The sequence below is a fragment of the Ambystoma mexicanum genome, chromosome 4p (genome assembly GCF_040938575.1).
Source record: "Ambystoma mexicanum isolate Mex_15411 chromosome 4p, UKY_AmexF1_1, whole genome shotgun sequence".
In the NCBI taxonomy this organism is placed as follows: Eukaryota; Metazoa; Chordata; class Amphibia; order Caudata; family Ambystomatidae; genus Ambystoma; species Ambystoma mexicanum.
This window is the reverse complement of record NC_090927.1, coordinates 916,271,070-916,293,584: the sequence shown is the minus strand read 5'-3', so window position 1 is coordinate 916,293,584 and position 22,515 is coordinate 916,271,070. Positions and strand designations below refer to the sequence as shown.

Here is a 22,515-nt window from a genome sequence, read left to right as displayed (position 1 = left end):
GCATGTTTAACAAACTCTTCCTTTGTTTTCCACTTTTCATTTTTCCTATAGAATATATGCCTTTATTTCAACACAATTTGGCTAAATTGAAGAACAAGAGTCATTCTAGAATAAGTTGTGAATGACCAGCATCAGCCACTATTAAGTTGAATGTGACAATTTGCGGAATTCATTTCATTGTATTTGAGTCCTTTGTCCTGAAGAAGACGTGTATTAGTCGTTGTCGACTAGATCCATCAAATTGTTGAAACTACTATGCAAAGATCTATTTGGTTGGCATTTTGGTAATCACCTATGATGTCCCCAGATTTGGTAGTTGACTCAATGCATCTTTATTTTTCATGATGTTTAGCCTGTATGCACTAGTGCTTTTTTTGCACTTTGAAGACTTAATGCACTTTTATTTGTTATGATGTTCAGTCTATATGCACTGTAGTGCTTCTTTGCACTTTGAATGTTTCTAGACTTGACAATTTCAAGTCTCTTTGTATTGTTTTCAACTAATTAGATACGTTTTTAGTTTGTCTGCATTTCAAACCTTTTTGATGTATTTTAGTATTGACTGAAATTCCTTATCCTAGTATGTTGATGGGTATTTAGTGAGCCACAGCCTCTTTCCACGTGATCTCCTTCACTTGGCGACAGTTATGTTCCTCAGTCAGCTGCCTTTGGTATTGACCACACACCAGGCATACACGATGAATGTATTGGCGTTTTACTTTTTGCCTCTTTTTTTTACTATGAAAGCCCAATATGAATTATGGACTCAATTTTCAGACCTATATGCTTTTATCTGATTGATATCAATAACATTTCTTAATTGATTATATGTTTGGTGTTATGCTCTGATTGTGCCTTCCTCTCAGCTATTCATTGTGGAATCTGTTATATATTATTAGAACTAATGTGGGGTTCCATGAGACACAATTTTCCCTTGCTTCTTGATGTAGCATCTTCCCCTGTGTCTGCGATGAAGGGGATACCTATCCTTTCGTTTTTTTTGCCCAAGGTAGCTCCCCAGCCATCTAAGGAAGAAGTCCATGGGGATGGTGACCTGAGGTGCTGGTTGACGGAAGAGCCTGCCTATCGACAGGTTGTTATCCGTGCTCTACCAGACTAGGTCCTGGTGAAGAGGATGTGGGATGCTGACCTGCTCCACCTGGGAACCTCTCTCCTGACTCCAGGGGGCTGCGAAGTACAACTGCAATTGACTCATTTTGAGCCTTGTATGTGGCGCTGCCAAGAAACATGCCGCCATGATGCCCAAGAGGTGTTGGTATACATGAGCGTAGGTGGTGTGCTGGACTGCCTCCAGAGACCTTGCCCTGACTAGCCAGTCATTTAGATATGTGATGCCCCTGAGCCCTGAGTAGGGCTGCAACAGTGGTTAGTCTTGTAAAGACCCTGGGGGCCGAATTGAGGCCAAAGGATAGAACCTTGTATTGGAAGTGAAAATCCATGATCCTGAACCTCAGAAAAGACTGATGGAGTTGCCAGATCGGGACATGTAGGTTGGCATCCTTCAGATCTGGGGAGCACATCCAGTCTCCCACACACAATGTCTCTGCTATTAGCGCTGTGGTAACCATCTTGAACTTTGGAAAGGTTCAAGGTAGCAAAGTCCAACACAACTCTCAGGCCAGCCTGGTTCTTTTTGTGTATGGCAAAAATTTGTAAATAGAAGCCCAGAACCCGCTGAGTGGATGGGACTTCCTCCACTGCCTGACTCTCTACAATCGAGAGTATTTCGCCAACAGAGTTGCTGTACCAATCTGTGGGAGCGGAGTAGAGGACAGAGAGGAGGGATATGGAGGCGGAAGCCAGTGGATACTAGAGAGAGGATCCATGGGTCCGTGAACCTTTTCCGCCAGCGGTGAGCGTGAAGGGCAAGCCTGCCCCCCACCAGGGACTTATGAGTCTGGATGGGTGAGTCACAATTTCTTGCCCTCTGAGGCTGGGGCTGAGCAGGGGGACTGGAAAAAGCCCTTGTGAGTCGCCTTGTGCTGCTTGCATCTGTACTGGCTCAGGGATCTGTCCGGTTGTCTGGACCGTCTATCTTGGAAGCCCCTCAAGCCTCCAAAGGACCAACCCATGTCTGAGCGCTGGTGCGCTTGGCTATATGTTTTAGGAGTGGACTTGATAAAGACTTAGCAGTCTGCAAGCTATTCTTTTTTTTTATCCCGAGTTCCTCGTCCGTTGTTGAATGGAACAGATCACCCCCCCTTGAAAGGAAGGTCCAGTATACGTTCCTGGACATAAGGGTTGAACTTAGTCGCCCTTAGCCAAGCCGTCCTTCTCATGTCGGTAGCTATACAGATGCCACGACTTAAGGTATCAATGTGAGCCATTGTGTACTCCATTATGTCCTGTGCCACTATTTTGCCTTCAGCCAGCCCAGCCTTGAAGCGAGCATGGCTCTGCACAGAGAGTTCCGGGAGGAAGTCAGCGATCTCCCGCCAGAGTCTCTGGTTGACCGCTGCCAGCATGGCATCCGCATTGGATTGGCACAGATGTAGAGTGGCATTGGAATAGATTTTCTTTCCAAAGGCCTCCAGGATCTTCTCCTTACCTAGGAGTGCTGAGGCTGATGTAGCCAAGGATAACTGAGGCTTAGAGTACAGTGATGATGCCGCTATCACTGAGGAGTGTGGCTGGCGGTGCGCTGACAGTAAACTTAACGTAGAGGCGTTGATTGGTAGGCTGTGTAGAATGTGGCTTGAGCCATCCTCTTTTGGCAAGCGCCACCACGTCCTTCTGCAGTGGGATTCCCGTTCTAGCAGTGGGGCGTAGAGTGAGAACTTCTGTCAATACCACTGCCTCTGGTTGTTGCACCTGTGGCTATGGGATCGGTAAATATTCAGCCAAGCCCGCCAGATGTTTGTGAAAGGCTTTGGCAGATGATGGAGTGTTGGGGTCGTCCTCCTCATCTGTGTCCGTCATTGTGTCTTGCTGGTCCAGAGCAGCCGGAGGAGTGCTGAGCGCAAGGAGCTGTGGCATACAGATTATCAGCACCGGAGGCTGCTGTGGCAGTGTAGACGGGGCTGCTGTGACTGGTACTGGCATGGGAGCCGGTGTCGTAGGGACTGGCGCGGGCACCTGTGCTGGACCCAGAGGAGCTGGAGCCAAAGGCAGCGTGGCCATGTGCATGTGTGTTAGCGGCTGTACCGGAGGAAGCATGTCCCTGATTACATCCCTAAGGATGGTACCCATCTGAGGAGACCTCATAAGAGTAAGGAACTTCTCAAGGAACCTGTCTTCAAAGGCCAGAGGAGTGCTTGATGGAATAGGCATAAGTACCTATAGTTAAGTGCCTGAGGTTGCTGAGGCGTAGGCGCGCCCTGTATCGCTGTATGGGGTGAGGTGTGTCTGCCCTGCAAAGTCGAAGGGTATGCTGTGGGCCAAGTGACCGGCATTGACCAGTCCCACCTGGAAACTCACTCCCCTACCTGGTTCCCAAAGGGAGATAGTGTCGGGTGAGCTGCCATTTTGTCTGGCCCATCGCCCATTTTGTTTTGCTGCATGCCACGTGCCTGCATCGTGGTACTTGCTGCGCTGGGCCCGGCTTTCTTCTGTACACGGAGCGGTGGAGGTTGAGGCCTACCCTTCACCTCAGGTCGTGGCCTGGTAGGTGGAGTGCCCTCGACTCTGGAGCCAGTAGTGCTGCGTACAGGCGCCCCCTCAGACATCAGTCCGGTGTTAGGGCATAGCCCCTCGGGTTGAGACCCGGTAATAGAACCTTGGGGTCCCTCAGCGGAATCACAGGTGGGATCTTGAGACCTTTCAGCCGGTAGCTGGAGCAGCCTCGGTGCTTGTGCTGGTCATAGGACCTCTTAGGTCCCTCCCGCTAGTATGCTTTCTGGGAAAGAAGCCGCCTTTGCGGCGTGGAGAGAACAGTGCACCTACCTTGGGCCTGATCTTCTGCTTCACGAATGCTTTTAGGTCCTCTGGAGGCAACCTTCCAAAAAGCTCCCTCCACTTGGGTAGTCTGTTCTTGAGGGCCCACGTGTCAGAGCGTCGCACGCAGTAGAGACGCCCCAGCCGTGGTCAGGGCCAAGGCAGTAGAGGCAGAGTGCATGGGGGTCATACGTTGGCAAGGGACCCTCGCAGGCTGGACATCTGCTGAAACCTGCCGTTGCCGACATGCACCGGGGAGGAGCGTAGCGTCAGTGGACAAAGCGGTATCTGACAACTGAAAGAGAAAAAGAAGACAAAAGTACTTCTCCAGGGAAGAGTGCATGGAATTACTAGGCCAGAGGCCTAACTAAGGAGCGCTGGTGAAAGCGGTCCGTTCTTGTCGACACGGAAAAGAGTACTAAGGAGTGGTGCCGCTGGGTGGAGTAAGGGGAATGCATGCTCCCAGGGGCACCCGCATCTAAATTTAAAGGGGAAGATGAGTTTTCTGGTGTAAAAGGCTCTGTCTCCCGTCCCTAGCGAGGGACGCCCATATAGTATGGAGGAAAGGGGACGGGACATAGGAGTATGATATGCAGTAAGGCTTCCGTCCTGGAAAATGCTCCATGAATCGCATAGCCCTCAAGATTAGTCCCCCAAACTGAAGGGGAGGAGACCGTCGTCACCACCAGGGTAGGCTTCAGTCAGGTGAAGGGGGCTTCCACTGAAACATTGTCATCCATCAGCCACCAGCAAAGATCGAGCAGTAGGAGGGGTGGTATTGGGACCCTGTCCGACTGAGACCCCCTCTCCTGATCCCAATTGGCTGCCAGGTGGAGCTGGAGGCACCTCATCTTTAGGCGAGGGAGCATGCTGTACAGTAAGCATGCAGGAGGCCATCAGACCCAGAATGTGCTGGAACCACCGTGCTGGGGTGGTTCAGTTGGCCAGAAAGTGGGCCACTGCCTTGCAGAGGGACAGAAGCCTCTCTGGCGTACGGAACATCAGCTGAACGGTAGTGTTCCAACGCACCCCTAGGAAGACAAGTTTCTGAGCTGGACATAACTGTGAGTTTGTCTGGATGAGAGAGAACCCCAACTGATGAAAGATATCTTCCAATCTCTGGTACAAGTGCACTACCCCTTCGGGAGACCCCAGCCTCACCAGCCAGTCGTCCAAATAAGGGTACAGATGATGGCTCTCCAAGCGGAGAAGGGCCACCACTGCGTTCATCAACCCTGTGAATACACGAGGGGCTGAGTTCAGGCCGAAGGGCAGCATCTTGTACTGAAAGTGGTACGACATAATCGTGAACCGCAGAAACTTCTGTTGCGGTTGGTAGATGGGTACATGTAGGTATGTATCCTTGAGGTCCAGGGAACACATCCATTCCCCTGCACACAGAGACTCAGTGATGTGCGTGGGAGTAATGATCTTGAAGCGTTCCAGCGGTAAAGACAGATTTAGAAATGACAGGTCCAGGACAACCCTCAGGCCAGCATGGTGGTTCTTGCGTACTGCAAAAATCCTGGAATAGTACCTGTCTACAAGAGTAACGGGTTCTATAGCCTGCATCTCTGAGAGTGAAAGGACCTCCTGTAAAAGAGCTGGGAACCCGATCTGACAAAGAGGAGGAGAGGATGGTAGAGGCAAAGGAAGAGGAAGACTGAAGCCTGTGGAGACTACTGATAGGATCCACATGTTGCTGAAAAGGCACTTCCAGCTGTCCTGGAACAGAGCCAAACAGGCCCCCACAGGCGAGCTGTGTTTGCCAACCTTGACGTCACTGCTTCTTGGCATTAGATGGGGGGGAAGAGAAGGGGGAGTGGAAAAAACACATGCAACGTCCTCTGCTGCTTCCTCATGTTGTCGTTGGGCAACCTGTCAGGCCTCCGTATACCGAGGTCCCGGAACCCCTTGAAGCTGCAGAAAGTGCAGGGCTTCAACTTGGTCCTGCCCTGGGACTGAGGGAATAATTTCTGTATAGGTTTTGTCAGGATGGTCAAGGACTTGGCGGTTTGAGTGGAGGTTTTCTTCTTTGTCAACTCTTCATCGGTTGACAAATGAAAAAGGTTCACGCCCTCAAAGGGCAGATCCAGGATCCGCTCCTGCAAGTCATTTGAAAACTCATCTCGACACCAAGGCACAGCCCTCTGCTGGCTGGGGCGATCAGGGAGACCGAAGACTCCATGAGGTCCTGCGCAATAGACCGGGCATCTGCCCGACTGGCCTTGAAGGAGGCTTGCTTGTCCAAAGGGAGGTCGGGCAGAAATTCACATATCTCCCGCCACAGCTTCTGGTTAGCCACAGCCAAGAGGGTGTCTGCGTTGGCTTGCCGCAGATGCAGTCCTGAGATGGAATAACAGTCCTTTCCCAAAGACTCGAGGACCTTGTCCTCCTTGGAGAGACAACTGGAGGTGGCTCCCGTGGAGGAAGACGATGGATTAGGATACAAGGAGGCCGAAGCCACCACGGAAGAATGAGGCTGCAGGTGGGAGGGCAGAAGGATTGGCTCCCTGTCCGCCAGTCGGAATCTGCTGTCCAACTTCTTGTTCATCTGGGCATTGGCCCTAGGCTTCTTCCAGACCTTTCATGCCACCTGCAGGACATCCTTCTGGAGAGGGATGCCGGACCGGATCATGGTGCACTTACCCCAGACCTCGGCTAGCACTCCCAACTCCTGGGGGGGGCCTTCCTCAAGCAGAGGGACCCCCAAAAACTCCACCAGGCCCAGAAGGCAGTCATGAAAGGCCTTAATGGATCCCGAGGGGTCATCGTCTTGGGCGTCATTGTCACCCCATTTTCATAGATCAAGGGGAATCCGGGCCCTGGAATACAGGTGCCAAAGGGGTTCCCCCTATGTCCGGCGCCAAAGACAGGTCCAACAGCTGTTGAGGGAAGGCATTGGTGGTACAGAAGGAGGTGGAGGGATCTTGACAACTGGTAGGACCTGGACCGGGGGAAGGACCGGCAGTGCCGGTGGAATGGGAGGAGTATCCAGAAGAGAGGGCCGGGGCGGTGCCACCTGCGGGATGATCTCCTTCACTATATCCTTCAGGAGCTCTTTCATCTGAGGGAAACGCATGAGGAAGAGGAAGTGCTTGAAGAAGCAGTCCTTGCCAGCAGCCGGTCCCTAGCGGCCCTGTCTTCCAAGGTGCTGGGCCTCCACTCCTGGTCAAAGCGCTGAGGCGCCTGGGGTGTGTAGCCGTAAGGCTGTGATGGGAAGATGTATCCCTGAGGAGACCAGATGCCTGTATCGTACAATCTGCTGCTGCTTCCAGAGGGAAGGGGACTTGGATCATCTTGTAGAGTCCATTCAATGGACGAAAGAACGGGCGGGTCCTGAACTAGATCCAAGATGGCTGCTGGCCTGGCAGGCGCTGCCACGTGTCTCTCCATCACTTTGAAGCCTTGCATTACGCCTTGGCCGGGAAGGCGCAAAGGCCCTGAGCCATGAGAGGGCTAATACACGGGAGGATACAGCTGGGTCTTGCACCCAAAGCAGAAGCGTCAACCTAAGAGATCACTCCGGTAGGCTGGACGCCCCGGCACCTGTGCCAGTAGCCGTTCTGGATTGTGCCGAGGATGACTCATGGAGGTGGCACTCAATGATCTCTTACCCCCTGGGGTTGAAGAAGAGGACAAACTTGATCACCGTTCTAAGGACAGCCTGGTAGGGCCCCTCGGCTTGGGAGCCGGTAGCCTTAGAGGCCTCAGGCCTGCCTGAACCTGAATCTGAGGAACCACAATCCATGGGAACTCCTGGGGAAGGAGTTGCTGCGCTGTGGAGCCATGCTGAACAGAGAGCCTACCTTGTCTTGACGACAAGGTAGGCTCTGTAGACCAAGTACTTAAGGCAGGGAGGAGGAGAAGTGTGGAAGATCTCACTCCACCGCGACAACCGATTCTTCATTGCCCTTTGACAGAGCGCTGCAAGCCTACAATGCATCCCAGCGGTGGTTTGGCCCCAAACACTCAAGACTGATGACTCAAGAACTAGCAGTTGCATGAGGCACATCTTGTGAATCCTCCTGCGACTGACATGCGCTGTGGGAGGCAAGGTACCTAAGGGAGGTTAAATAAGGTTGAAAAAACATAATGGGTAGCAAGCGGAAAGCTAAAAGAAAATCTCTGCCCTGGCTGCCTGGTCTGACACCGTCTGCACGGAAAAAGGAACTGGGGTGAGGCATCAAAGGCACGGATGGAGGAAAGGGGATGGAACGTATGAGTATCAGGGAATTTGCATCACCTTCTTCTTGTGACCTAAATTGTGTGTGCACTGTTGGCTGAGACTCATTAGGGAAGACAAAGTGCTAGAGTAATACATTCACAAATGACAAACTTCCTATGGCCAGTCTACACTTATTTCTACAAGTCTCACGCAAAACAAACTGCTTCTGATGCATCCATGTCAGGGACCTTCAACATATGTCCCCATGTCCTCATTAACTTTCTAAAATACTAAAAGCAGACTTTTGGATTCCATAAGGGCCATACGATTTAACCACCAATCAGAGCATATAAATCATACGCATAATTCAGTAGGTTAAAGTACAAATGACTGTTTGCAGGTCGCATCTCTCAAGTCTGCGGGGAAGTTGGTTTGATTACTCTAAACTACCAGAAGGTCTGACCTCATTAGCATAGGCAGCTTGGTGCCAGAGGGGTGGGGCATTTATTAGGGAAGCTGGGGAGGCATAGTGGGCACAGGGGTTGGGGGAGCCGCCCACCCTGCCCCCTCCCCCTCCCCCTGGCTTTGCCACTGCCTGGCTTGGTGGGTGTTACGAGGGAGGAGGAAAAGTGCACAAAGTGTTAAGCGAAATGTGAGATGGGAGGAGGAGCCCGCCAGGGGATGGAAGAGGTTAGAGAATACATGTTAAAAGCAATAGACCTGTCCTGTCATCCTTTACCCTACTTCAGGGATATTCCCTCTTAACAACTGGCGACTAGGATAAAACAAACACAACCTTGCCTCCTTTGGTGTGGCACGAAGCCATCCTTTCCGTGCAAGCCGCACGTCCTCCACTGCCATCTGGCGTCCTTTGGCCTGCAGGGCCATCCTTGTGGCAATCCAGCCAGCCTCCCTTGCAGCATCGGTGGCGGCACCCTTGCGACGAGGAAAGGAGAGAAGGAGGCAGCGCAGCTCCACAGAGCTCACACGGTGAGTGAGAAGCCCGCGAGCAGGGGCATCGCGCACCACAATCAGAAGGTGTTAGGCAGAAACCTGTGCAGTTCCCTTAGGGAACACTAAAAAAGATTTAGGACTACAGGTGTTAGCAGTAAACCCACTTGGTAGCAGTCTGTACCACCCAGATTTACCTGGTAGCTGTGGCTGAGCAGTCAGACTTCCCTTAAGAAGAGTTAGGCAGTACGCAAAGTATACACAATAGGCACTCAGATACAATAGCACAAGCAAACACTGACCAGAGCTTTGGTATCAAAGTATATAATTATTTATTTAAACACACACTGTTTGAAACACTCCAGCACTCTTATTTGTAAAACACTCTAAACACAGTTACTATTATGATATATACAACCCTTATTCCTTATCAGACAAGTCTTAGTTAACACCACTTATTTCCAGACAGAGGTGAGCGCTTAACTATAGATGGCAATCCAATAAGTTCATGAAAAAGGGAGGGAAAAAGGCAGAATATCTGAAGATACACCACTCTAAGATTTAGGAACACTTTTAGCAAGGCAGAAGAGCAAAAGTCACTGGTGAGCCAAAGTCCATAGGCTGGGCCCACTCTTAGAGAGAGCAGAGCACAAATGCGCCCAATATCACACAGTTACACTAGGCTTTGAAAGTCTTGCAGAGAGTTCAAAAAGAGTTTAGAGAGGCTCAGAAAAGTTTAGCCAGGGTGTCCCAGGCTAACCCAGGTTCGAAAGCCGGGGGCTAAATCTACCCCGTACAGTCGGTGGCAAGGGAAGCCAGGCGGAACACGGTACCTTAAGTGGGAAGGATCCTCCAGCGGTGGCAGTTGTTCCTGGCAGCGGGTGCAAGTCTCGACGTTGTCCAGAGGAAGAGAAGATCTCGACTTGGAGGAAAGATGAAGGTCGTTGCACTGCCAGGGAAGAAACCAGCCGCAGAGTTTTCCGGTTAAAGGTATTACCCTTTATTTTGCGATCGTGGTAAAACGTGGTATTCTGGTTGCCGGGGTGCTTGGCACAGGCAAGGCGGCCACGATATGCGTCGGGAAGGTGAAAAGACGGTGAAACTGGATATCCCCACCAGTCAAAGGAAGAAGACTCTCCGGCGGGAGATCTCCTCAGTCGTTGGGAAAAGTGGTGAGACGGTTCAGCAGGGCTCCACCGGTGGTGTCGTCGTAGCAGGTCGGCTCAGCTTCTCCCTTGTCGGATTCTTAGGTCCTGTGGCGACTTCTGAAGTTCCAGTCCCCAAAGCCCTGCTTTTATGCAGAAAACCCCCATTCCCTCAGCCTAGCTGTCACTCAAACATGCTAAGTGGTGAGTCGGCCGGCTCACCACTTGGGCCAATCAGGACGGAGTGCGACTTGAGTTGCCTAGGCAACTCAGTCCAGGGTGCCTAAATCCCCCTCCACCCCTCCTAAGTACCCCAGACAGAGTGGCACCACTTTGGAAGGCTTCTGTGGAGAAGCCCGCCAAAAAGTGGAACAAAGGGCTCGACTTGGGTTGGAGTCACAGAAGAGAACACAAACGCCATTTTAGAACCGAGTTTTGGCAAAAAATACCAACCGGAGAATTAATAATAAATAAATAAACCGGCAGTATGTTCGAGGCTATCGTAATTAAATAAATAAAGATAGTAGCCTCGAACAATGGGAAAATCCCATAGAGAAATATTCGCGGTTGAATATAAAAAGTAGTATCCACTGCCACCAGCCAAAACTCGATCAGGGGGGGCGGAGACGTGCCCCCTCGACTAACGGACCCCGGGGCAATCGAATTGCCCCGGCCAGTACATCCACAATATGATGGTTTGTACTGGTTCTGTTCAGAATTTAAGACTAGTAAAGTCAATGGTGACTTTACATGCCCTGGGAGACAGTAGTTAGTCCCAGGGTATGGAGTCTATACTGGGGGGTCACTATGACACCCCTGTGTTACTGCACTGAGGGTGCTGTGTAACACACATCACAAAAACACATGAAGCCCTATGGAGTAAAAGAGCCCATAGCCCATTAAACACATCTAGAGTCAAAGGAACACACTCAAATCATGTCCAAGAGTGAGGGTAAAAGAGTCTCACTCTTGGCAGGAGAAAAAATTAAACCCCAAAAAATCCAGCAAAGCTGCTGGGGGACTCACTAGGTTAGGAAATTCAGCCTAAACAGAGAATTCTCCCTTACAGAAGGCCGGCACTGTTAGCATTGTGGCAGTAAGCCCTGCCCACCGCAGACTCGAGCGCAGGAAGGGAATACTGCAAAATGAACACTGGCACTGTTAGCACTACGCAGATTTAAAAAAAAAAATACACAGAGCTGCCTGGGACAACAGAACCCCAGCTCTACAACACCTCATTAACCCAGCAACTGCCCAACAACCCATGCTTGACCCCGACAGAGAACACCAGGCCGAAGGCCAAGCACGCTCAGACATGCCTAATTACAGGAGATGGACAGGACGCACCCCTACGCACGCAAGCAGCGTAGCCTTCCTAAGAAAAACTGCCCCATTCAGCCTCCAACCAAATGCAGACAGAGGGCCCAGATGGACGGTTTGGGTCGAAGATGTCATCAAGGTCGGCACGTGAAGAAAAATCTCCAGTATTAAAAGACATCTTCACGAATCTGTCCATCCCGCCCGAAGACAGAAAGAAACACTTATGAAGCACTTGTTTGGCGCTTTGGACATGAAGCTCATAATACAACCAAACTGGGATTATGAACGATATGTCTTATACCAATGCCACCAGTACTCCCACGAAATGGTGGAAGAGCTCATTATGCTACTCTGCCAGAAACTCGTCCACTGCCAATTCTCTGCCTTTTCAGATGTTGAGGCAATCCGGCTTTGCATATTAGAAGGGTGTCTGTCATCTATACTCTGGAAACAGCTCCTAAAGAAACCCGAGGTGATAGAGATGGCAAGAGTGCACGAGAGAGTGGAGATACAGGCCTCCGCCATCGAGACACAGAAAAAGAAAACGGACAGAGAGGAGACAGTAGCCGGTTTCACCAGTGGCAAAGAAGGGGAAAGAAATGCTGCAGACCACCAGAGCCTGCCAAGAACACCGCAGAGAGAGATACACCCAGCCGAGACCAGGGCTGCCCTGTTAACAGTAGGGTAGGTGCGCCTGTTTCTACTCATGTGACATGTGCTGCAGATACGTTCTCTACCTTCATTCTATGTGCTATCCCGCTAGCGATGAGCATAGCACTCTGCGAGGAGAAACACGGTGCCGAGCTCCTGCAGAGACCAGTCTTGCTATGAAGATCTACATCGCTGCCCTCATTCCTTGTACATAATAGAAGGATAATGGGTCCCAGGCTCACTTCGTGCTGTTCAAAACATCAGATAAAATCATTATTTGTATTATTTCCTTACAGCTGCTTTTCTATTGATCTGGTCTGCTGTTCGCAGCCATTTGTAAAGCATTCCCGCAATTTCGGGAACATGCATCCACCAATTTCGGCTTTGTGAAGAGATTCTCCAGCGAAGTCTTGTTTTTTGTTACAATGCACATCATTAGTTTTGTAATGGCTAAAAGCTAAAAATCCAGTTTCTCCCATACAACGGACTCATTTTCTAGAAGTAAATCGGTGCTGTCCATTATAATACCTTTTGTAGTGTACTGAACTGAATGGTAAACTGTTCCCACTACAGATGCAAATACGACTTTTTTGTAGTTTGTCTATTTTCGGTACAGTACTGTGGGCGGCAGAATACCAAGAATCACCTACTCTGGGGAACGTGGAAAAAACACAATTCAACAATAGCCAGTGCACTATCGTTGGCTAACAAGCCCAGTCGGGCTTTATCGCATGGTTTATCATGCTCCTGTGCTCGGAGCCCAGGAATAGCAATGCATTATGTGCTTCCGCTATCTGACTGCGGCAATTAATCAGCTTTATTAACTATCAGTATACTTGGGAGACCATTCATTAGACATGCTGGAGAGGAATCTTTCCAGAAAACGCAAACACCTGCCAATGCGCTGACCCACATGCAACTTCCTACTACAAAACTGCTGATCGCGGTCTTTAGCAACCTCAAGTTACAGCAATTATTTCACAAGAAGGGAACACAGCCGTGTCTAAACCGACCATGTTATCAAATGGCGCTGTCGAGTAAGAGCACCTGGCGTTCTGTCTTCAGCTAAGCAAAGATCAAAACAACAAACCCCCTTCTGTCAGTTGGTTTCTGCTAGGCTAAAGTACTCCAACCCTCAGAATGAGTACACCAAAATGATACTTACAAACTGCAAAGTAGAATACAAAAATATAATCAACTCATTAAAACTTTACAAAGACCAGGTGCATAAACAATTGGAAGTGACAGGCCCATGGAACTCGCATAGATGCAAACCTAGCAGTAGGCCCATTTGCTAGCCCAGCTGGCGGCCTAGCGCCAAACCTAGCTGTAAGCCTAGAGACACACTTTGCTTTAGGCCGAGTTGCAAACACAGCTATCCCCCTAGATGCAAACCTAGCTGTAGGCTAGATGCAAACCTAGCTGAAGGCGTAGATGCAAAACCAAGTTGTCAGCCTAGATGCAAACCTATCTGTATGCCCAGAGGCAAACCTAGCTGTAGGTCTAGAGGTAAACATACCTGTAGGCCTAGATACACACCTAGCTTGGGACTAGATGCAAACCTGGGTGTCGTCGTAGACGCAAACCTAGCAGCGTAGAAACAAATCTAGCTGTATGCCAAACAAAAACCAAGTTCACTACTGTCTTGTAGACTTCGTTAGTCCAAATAAAAGTTCCTCCTTGTGGTTCCCCCTTCCTCGGGAATACTATCAGACCATGCCAGCATCCCCTGTACTGCAGTTCTCTTTATAACAATTTGTATTCGTCTGGGACTCCCCAAAGTCCTACAGCATTCTAATAGACTTGAGTTCTCTCAGTTCACATAATTCACACAGGGTGCTTGCCCACTCAGGATTTCTCAGGCTCCAACAACCTCTCTGGTTTTCCCAACCTTGACACACAATGTTCGTATATCTTTCACTATGGTTCACATATGGCACTTGCCTGCTCGGGTTTCGCAGGCTCCTGTTACCTTCCTGGTTCTCCCAACCTGGATTTGGACGTCTTGTGTTCTGAGGCATATGGGGCGCTTTTCTGCTCGGGTTTCTCCAGTTTCCGTAACCTTGTCCCTCTCCCAGCTTGGATTTGCAGTCTTTGTAGCTCTTAGCAGTAATTTCTCCATCGTAGCGTTTGCCTCGCAGTTGCTTCTGTTTGTCACAAATAATGTCCTTTGGGTGTAGAGCTCGGGGATTTGACTTCTCCCTAGCGAGCTGGTATCGGCGTCGGTTACTGGACTCTGAGCCCACCACGGCCAGTCTGTGTCGTTCCACCAGAAGGTGCGGGTACCTCTCAGTTTCCACCACCTACCCAGACCTGAACTTCACGGTCGGAGAAAACGGCAGCCTTCCGGCATCCAGCTAGCGTTGGCCTAGCTCTCCAGGCTCAAGTGGGCTCTGTGGACCAGCGTGGCTCCTCCCCTTCAGAACATCACCTCCAGATGACTCGCCCCTGCATAGGCATCACACCACCCTGCATAGGAGATTTCTTCTCTGCATTCACAGTTCCTCTCCTGCTTAAGTATGTCATCACGAACAACAAAAGTGGGTCCTTCTTCTGCGCCTTCGGTGCACAGCTGGAATCCAGCATTGTCATCAGCCAACAGGATGGAAGGGTTGACACAGGTTGGAGCAGTCAAAGCAGGAACACAAGTAGGCTGTACAAGTCCCATGTATGCAGACAGTGTATGCTGGTCTGGGAGGTCTCCCGAAAGGGGAGTCACTCCCAGATCCCTAGGAAAGGACTTGCAGTGCGTGCTCAACTCCATAGACTGACAGGGGGTGTTGTCCCTCTGGGGAGAAGGGACGAACTGACCAGATTTGTCACACTCCACAACAGACATGGGGATACAAACCAACTTCTATAAATATGCTTGCAAGGTTAATGAAGGCCCAAAAGAGTAACGTTCCCCTGACATTCAATATATGTAGCAGTGGTGCCTCAAAAGCAGGGGCAGAACGCCCATAAAGGGTTTGCGTGCACCGACCCACCAGAACCCGTGCCCGTTATGGAGGAGCCGGGCCAGGCCAGGAGAGCTCCCTTGGCTGCTTGTTGCAGCTGAGGGAGCGCTCCCTGGTTGGCTGAACTGTCAAAGTGTTTTCCCTTTGACAGTTCAGTTCCCCAGCAGCGCGTGCCATGCAAGACTGGGGGTGTTTTTCTTGCCCAGCCTTGAATAGCCCATTTAGAATTCTGGTTGTGGAACTGCATTGTTTTTATGTGCGAGGATGCGCTCCTTCGCCTCCTCACACATAAAAACTGAGAGGGGCAACACATCATCATGCTCCAGCCCCAGTGCACAAGAGTAGTGTGACGAATCCATGGATATCATCACATCTCCCTGAGGGGGAACCTCTTCCCGTGAGGCCAGGGAGGTGAGGCTATTACCCGAGAGTCCCCGTGGGGGTGGTACTCAGAGGTACTCAGCGGGAGGATCTCACCCTCTAGGGACAAGGATGACCATCCAAGAGTAACACGTTATGCCAACCATTCATCACATCCACCCACCTCCTATCCCTTCACTGAACCCACTATAGTCCACATTTCCATTTGCCTCTGTAGCATTAAAGACCCAAGATTCACTGGGATGAGGAAAAGTATGGATAACTTTGGAAAGACTTCCCTGGAAGGTACTGGGATGAGGAGAACATGTGGAATTAAGTGTCCTCAAGAGAAGGTACATACACGTTCTACTTGTTTTTCTAGATTAAAAGTAAAAACAGATGAAGGACTTACCAAAGGGAGAAGCCCTCTGTGGAGGAACAGTGAGTGAGGAAGCGATTCGGCAGAGCACCAGGAAGAAACCAGTGAGTGCAGCAAGAGCGAGGAAACCAAGACATCCCTGTTCGGTTGATCGTGGAGGAACAGGACAGCAGCCTGGCCAGTTGAAGGTCCTGGTGCAAAAAGAACCTGGATGGTGCGGGCAAGCCATAAGATGCACGCAGAAGTCAGAGGCATGCTGTGGGGACACTGCAGCCTGTCAGAAAGCCAGAGAAGCCGGGGGAAGACCGAAGCCGAAGCTCAGAGAGCCCTAGACTAACTGGAGAAAGCAAGAAAGAACCCAAAAGGTATCTGGGTGGCTATAAAGGTTGGTGAGGACGTAAGGGAGTTGGGGAAAACTCCAAGACTACCGAGCAGGGGCGAGGAGGGAAACCCTGGGAAGGATATACGAATACGGGTCTGGGACCTGCACCCAAAAAGGAAGGAGAGCCATCCAAGTCATCATCTTCGTGGCAGTATCTGGCAGGAGAGTGAACCAGGACTGCCAAAGCCGAACACTAAAGGAACTTTTGCAAGCCATCTACTTCATGGCAATATATGAATAAGAATGAAGTCAGGGGAAGGGAGTCATTCCCCCTGGTATTGTGAACTGTGCTAAAAGTGCAAAGAAGACAGGGGAAGGGAGACCTTCCCCCTGGTGTTGTGAACTGCAAAGTAAGGCTGAGAAAAGGCCTGGGGAAGGGAGACATTCCCCCTGGTGGTGTGATCTACTGAGCAAGCCTGAAAAGGGCCAGAGGAAGGGAGTCATTCCCATGGCATTGTGAAAACACTGAGAACAAGATACCTGGAAAAGGGAGGCATTCTATAGGAACCCAATAGTGAAGAAACAACCATGGGCAATAAGGAATGTTGATATTTGAATTGAAACTTAGCGTTTGAATTTGGACCGAGAACTGCTTTTTAGCATTTGAAAATGGAACTTTGTGTTGTGTCTTGGGAAGGGATTGAAACGTCGGGAAGGGAGTCATTCCCTAAGGCAAAGGTCCCAAATAACAATTGGAACTGTGATTTATTGTCCAGAAGAAGGGAGCCATTCTTCTGGACCAAGAAGATCCATCACTTTAGTTACAAGTGTAAGGGAGAGGAATAGGTTTTGACACGGGACGGTGGACTCTTGATTTACATGGTGTGAGACAAGCATGGTATAAAGAGACAACACAGACAAGTGAAACACAGTTTGAAAACCTTTATTCTCAATGGTCAGGATGGTGTAACGCCTAACTTGCCCTAACTCTAAGATGGGAATGTTCCCTAACGGAAATAGAATTAAGGAAAGTCTAAGTCTGTCAGTCCAAAACGAAATACTGGCTGTGTCAAAAACTCTGCTTGTCCTCACTTCTACAGAATAATAGGGTGAATGGGATTTGGCCAACTCAGTAGTATTCAAAGTAAAGCTAATGTGACAATGGAGCCTTTCTGCAGCTCCCTTCCCCAGGTTTAAGGCACTCGGGATTATAAGGTTCACCAAGTCTCTCAGGTTTTACTTGGCAAAGAAAAGTTTGCTTGGAACAAAGTTCACTTGGCAAAAAGTAGTTCACTGTACCTTTTCCTGGTAAGTTCTTTAGGCTTCTTCGGATCTCCTTTTCCTGTGTACCCAGAAGCCCTCTAGTTCACACTTCTTCAATGGGTCTTTTAGTCTTCCCTCTCCCAAGCTTTGCTCCTCATGGTTACCTCTGTTCAACTGGTTAAATTGAATTTCCTTTAACACAAAAAGTTCAACTCACAAATGTTCCACTTGGTAACATCACAGTTCACTTGGCTTGTTTCGTGACTCCCTTCCCCATTATGAATGAAGTCATTTTAGCTTTTTCTTTACTACACCATGTAGCTCCTTGCTTTCAATTGGGCTCCCCTGGTCATGGCGCAGTTGTCACCCCGCACGCTCCACCCATTATAGGTTGTGCAACCAGGCGCCTTTTATCCTTAATAGAGTTCTTTTTTCCTTATACTGGCTCTGCGGCCAACTTGGATCGAACTCCCACCTGGTGGCCACCCTGATGCTTTTCCAACACTCTTTGCTTATTCTGGGGTCTCTGTGGCCAGCCTGGATCAATCTCCCACCTGGTGGCTACCACAAACCACAATGCTTTTCCAACACACTTTGTTTTCAACACTTTTCAATCAGTTTTGAGAATTTTGCTCCCACTTCATTTCTTGCACTGGTACTCCTTTTTAGGATCTCTATTTAGCTCACTTCACATGTCCGTGCACAGCTCCCCTCTTTGCAGACACTTAAGTCATTCGAGAATCTGTAATCATACACGTGACCACTTGCCACAATGTATCCTTGTAATTCCATTTGCCGATTTCACCCGACGCGTCTATAGTCTTACGTGTTCGGACAGCAACTTTGTATCTTGCTCGCTTACTTCAACACACATCGGGCGCTGACTGCGCTTGACTCACCTGTGGTGTTTTCTTCGTTCTTAGGTTGACGTCTTTGTTATCTGAGGTCAGGGTCTCCCCACCTGCCCGTCAGACACTTCTGGGCTCCTATCCTGGGCCAGGGGAACAAGCATTTCATTTTACCAATGTAACAAGGGATCAGCACGCCTCTCAGCACCTTTCTTTGGACTTCTCTTCTTTGCTGGAAGCAGGGGTCGATAGTCAGCTTCTCCCGGATGTTTCCTCATACAGCCTTTTGGTGTCTCAGCGTCCCTGTTTCTTGCAGCTGCCCTGGGCAGCCACGGCTCCTCAGCTCTCCTCCCAAATCACTTTCTTTGCTGTTTGCTAGTGTTTCTATTATACTCTCCTGAAGACTTGATAGGCTGCAGGTGAGCATGGTTGATTTCAAATGCCTGACCTTGTTTAGTGGAACATTGGCTATGAAGATGTTGAGGTGCCTTTATCTGCATTGTCTTCGTCCCAGTACCAAAGTACTTCTTTGTCACAGTACTTGAGTGATACATGGGGAAAAGAAAATTAATCGTCTTAATACATCCCATGAAGGCTTGGTGGGTTTCGATAGGTCATTATCAAGAAAGGTGGGTCCCATGTTTCGGGTCTAGGGGTGTCCCTAGGATAGGAAAGTGCTCCTGGTGTTACCTTTCTCTTCCCCTTTGCAATGTTAGGGTATGATGTGTCAAATCTTTTGCTACTTACCTTATCACAATGATGATGACAAGAGGTTGGTGGTTTTGGTTCTTTCACTCAGGTACCCTCAGTAAATTAGGTTAATAGGGAAGGACATGACTGGGTCTCACAATAAAACAAAGGGGGGTCTGGGAATCTCTCTACCAGCACGAACACAGCCCAATGACCTGTTCTTGGGTGAATAACCCCTGGGAGAGACTCTACCAAGTCTTTAGCTCACTGTCCCTTTCACAGAGAAGAAATTTCCCCGCATATCAGCCTTTGTCCTGCCCAGGGGCAGTCCAGCGCCGAAATGCTAGGCAATTCTCCTTTGAACAAGAGTACCATCAGTAACCCCATACACGTGTTTCAGCCTTGTTGGGCATCATCAGTGAGGTGAAACTGTTGCCTCTCTAAGAACAGTGAGCAAGGGGTCCACGTCTGGATCGCCCTGTTAACTTAGGGTGAAACCCAAAGTTAATTCATGCAAAACAAAGGGGGGTCTGGGAATCTCTCTACCAGCACGAACACAGCCCAATGACCTGTTCTTGGGTGAATAACCCCTGGGAGAGACTCTACCAAGTCTTTAGCTCACTGTCCCTTTCACAGAGAAGAAATTTCCCCGCATATCAGCCTTTGTCCTGCCCAGGGGCAGTCCAGCGCCGAAATGCTAGGCAATTCTCCTTTGAACAAGAGTACCATCAGTAACCCCATACACGTGTTTCAGCCTTGTTGGGCATCATCAGTGAGGTGAAACTGTTGCCTCTCTAAGAACAGTGAGCAAGGGGTCCACGTCTGGATCGCCCTGTTAACTTAGGGTGAAACCCAAAGTTAATTCATGCAAAACAAAGGGGGGTCTGGGAATCTCTCTACCAGCACGAACACAGCCCAATGACCTGTTCTTGGGTGAATAACCCCTGGGAGAGACTCTACCAAGTCTTTAGCTCACTGTCCCTTTCACAGAGAAGAAATTTCCCCGCATATCAGCCTTTGTCCTGCCCAGGGGCAGTCCAGCGCCGAAATGCTAGGCAATTCTCCTTTGAACAAGAGTACCATCAGTAACCCCATACACGTGTTTCAGCCTTGTTGGGCATCATCAGTGAGGTGAAACTGTTGCCTCTCTAAGAACAGTGAGCAAGGGGTCCACGTCTGGATCGCCCTGTTAACTTAGGGTGAAACCCAAAGTTAATTCATGCAAAACAAAGGGGGGTCTGGGAATCTCTCTACCAGCACGAACACAGCCCAATGACCTGTTCTTGGGTGAATAACCCCTGGGAGAGACTCTACCAAGTCTTTAGCTCACTGTCCCTTTCACAGAGAAGAAATTTCCCCGCATATCAGCCTTTGTCCTGCCCAGGGGCAGTCCAGCGCCGAAATGCTAGGCAATTCTCCTTTGAACAAGAGTACCATCAGTAACCCCATACACGTGTTTCAGCCTTGTTGGGCATCATCAGTGAGGTGAAACTGTTGCCTCTCTAAGGACAGTGAGCAAGGGGTCCACGTCTGGATCGCCCTGTTAACTTAGGGTGAAACCCAAAGTTAATTCATGCAAAACAAAGGGGGGTCTGGGAATCTCTCTACCAGCACGAACACAGCCCAATGACCTGTTCTTGGGTGAATAACCCCTGGGAGAGACTCTACCAAGTCTTTAGCTCACTGTCCCTTTCACAGAGAAGAAATTTCCCCGCATATCAGCCTTTGTCCTGCCCAGGGGCAGTCCAGCGCCGAAATGCTAGGCAATTCTCCTTTGAACAAGAGTACCATCAGTAACCCCATACACGTGTTTCAGCCTTGTTGGGCATCATCAGTGAGGTGAAACTGTTGCCTCTCTAAGAACAGTGAGCAAGGGGTCCACGTCTGGATCGCCCTGTTAACTTAGGGTGAAACCCAAAGTTAATTCATGCAAAACAAAGGGGGGTCTGGGAATCTCTCTACCAGCACGAACACAGCCCAATGACCTGTTCTTGGGTGAATAACCCCTGGGAGAGACTCTACCAAGTCTTTAGCTCACTGTCCCTTTCACAGAGAAGAAATTTCCCCGCATATCAGCCTTTGTCCTGCCCAGGGGCAGTCCAGCGCCGAAATGCTAGGCAATTCTCCTTTGAACAAGAGTACCATCAGTAACCCCATACACGTGTTTCAGCCTTGTTGGGCATCATCAGTGAGGTGAAACTGTTGCCTCTCTAAGAACAGTGAGCAAGGGGTCCACGTCTGGATCGCCCTGTTAACTTAGGGTGAAACCCAAAGTTAATTCATGCAAAACAAAGGGGGGTCTGGGAATCTCTCTACCAGCACGAACACAGCCCAATGACCTGTTCTTGGGTGAACAACCCCTGGGAGAGACTCTACCAAGTCTTTAGCTCACTGTCCCTTTCACAGAGAAGAAATTTCCCCGCATATCAGCCTTTGTCCTGCCCAGGGGCAGTCCAGCGCCGAAATGCTAGGCAATTCTCCTTTGAACAAGAGTACCATCAGTAACCCCATACACGTGTTTCAGCCTTGTTGGGCATCATCAGTGAGGTGAAACTGTTGCCTCTCTAAGAACAGTGAGCAAGGGGTCCACGTCTGGATCGCCCTGTTAACTTAGGGTGAAACCCAAAGTTAATTCATGCAAAACAAAGGGGGGTCTGGGAATCTCTCTACCAGCACGAACACAGCCCAATGACCTGTTCTTGGGTGAATAACCCCTGGGAGAGACTCTACCAAGTCTTTAGCTCACTGTCCCTTTCACAGAGAAGAAATTTCCCCGCATATCAGCCTTTGTCCTGCCCAGGGGCAGTCCAGCGCCGAAATGCTAGGCAATTCTCCTTTGAACAAGAGTACCATCAGTAACCCCATACACGTGTTTCAGCCTTGTTGGGCATCATCAGTGAGGTGAAACTGTTGCCTCTCTAAGAACAGTGAGCAAGGGGTCCACGTCTGGATCGCCCTGTTAACTTAGGGTGAAACCCAAAGTTAATTCATGCAAAATGTTAACAGGGCAATCCAGACGTGGACCCCTTGCTCACTGTTCTTAGAGAGGCAACAGTTTCACCTCACTGATGATGCCCAACAAGGCTGAAACACGTGTATGGGGTTACTGATGGTACTCTTGTTCAGAGGAGAATTGCTTAGCATTTCGGCGCTGGACTGCCCCTGGGCAGGACAAAGGCTGATATGCGGGGAAATTTCTTCTCTGTGAAAAGGACAGTGAGCTAAAGACTTGGTAGAGTCTCTCCCAGGGGTTATTCACCCAAGAACAGGTCATTGGGCTGTGTTCGTGCTGGTAGAGAGATTCCCAGACCCCCCCTTTTTTTGCATACATTAACTTTGGGTTTCACCCTAAGTTAACAGGGCAATCCAGACGTGGACCCCTTGCTCACTGTTCTTAGAGAGGCAACAGTTTCACCTCACTGATGATGCCCAACAAGGCTGAAACACGTGTATGGGGTTACTGATGGTACTCTTGTTCAGAGGAGAATTGCTTAGCATTTCGGCGCTGGACTGCCCCTGGGCAGGACAAAGGCTGATATGCGGGGAAATTTCTTCTCTGTGAAAAGG

General features: G+C 49.7%; 1 protein-coding gene across 2 annotated transcripts in view; it reads right to left on the bottom strand.

Moving 5' to 3' along the window:
- RNGTT (RNA guanylyltransferase and 5'-phosphatase) overlaps window positions 1-22,515 on the bottom strand; it is a 2,962,270-nt gene that overhangs the window by 386,234 nt on the left and 2,553,521 nt on the right. The window lies entirely within an intron of this gene.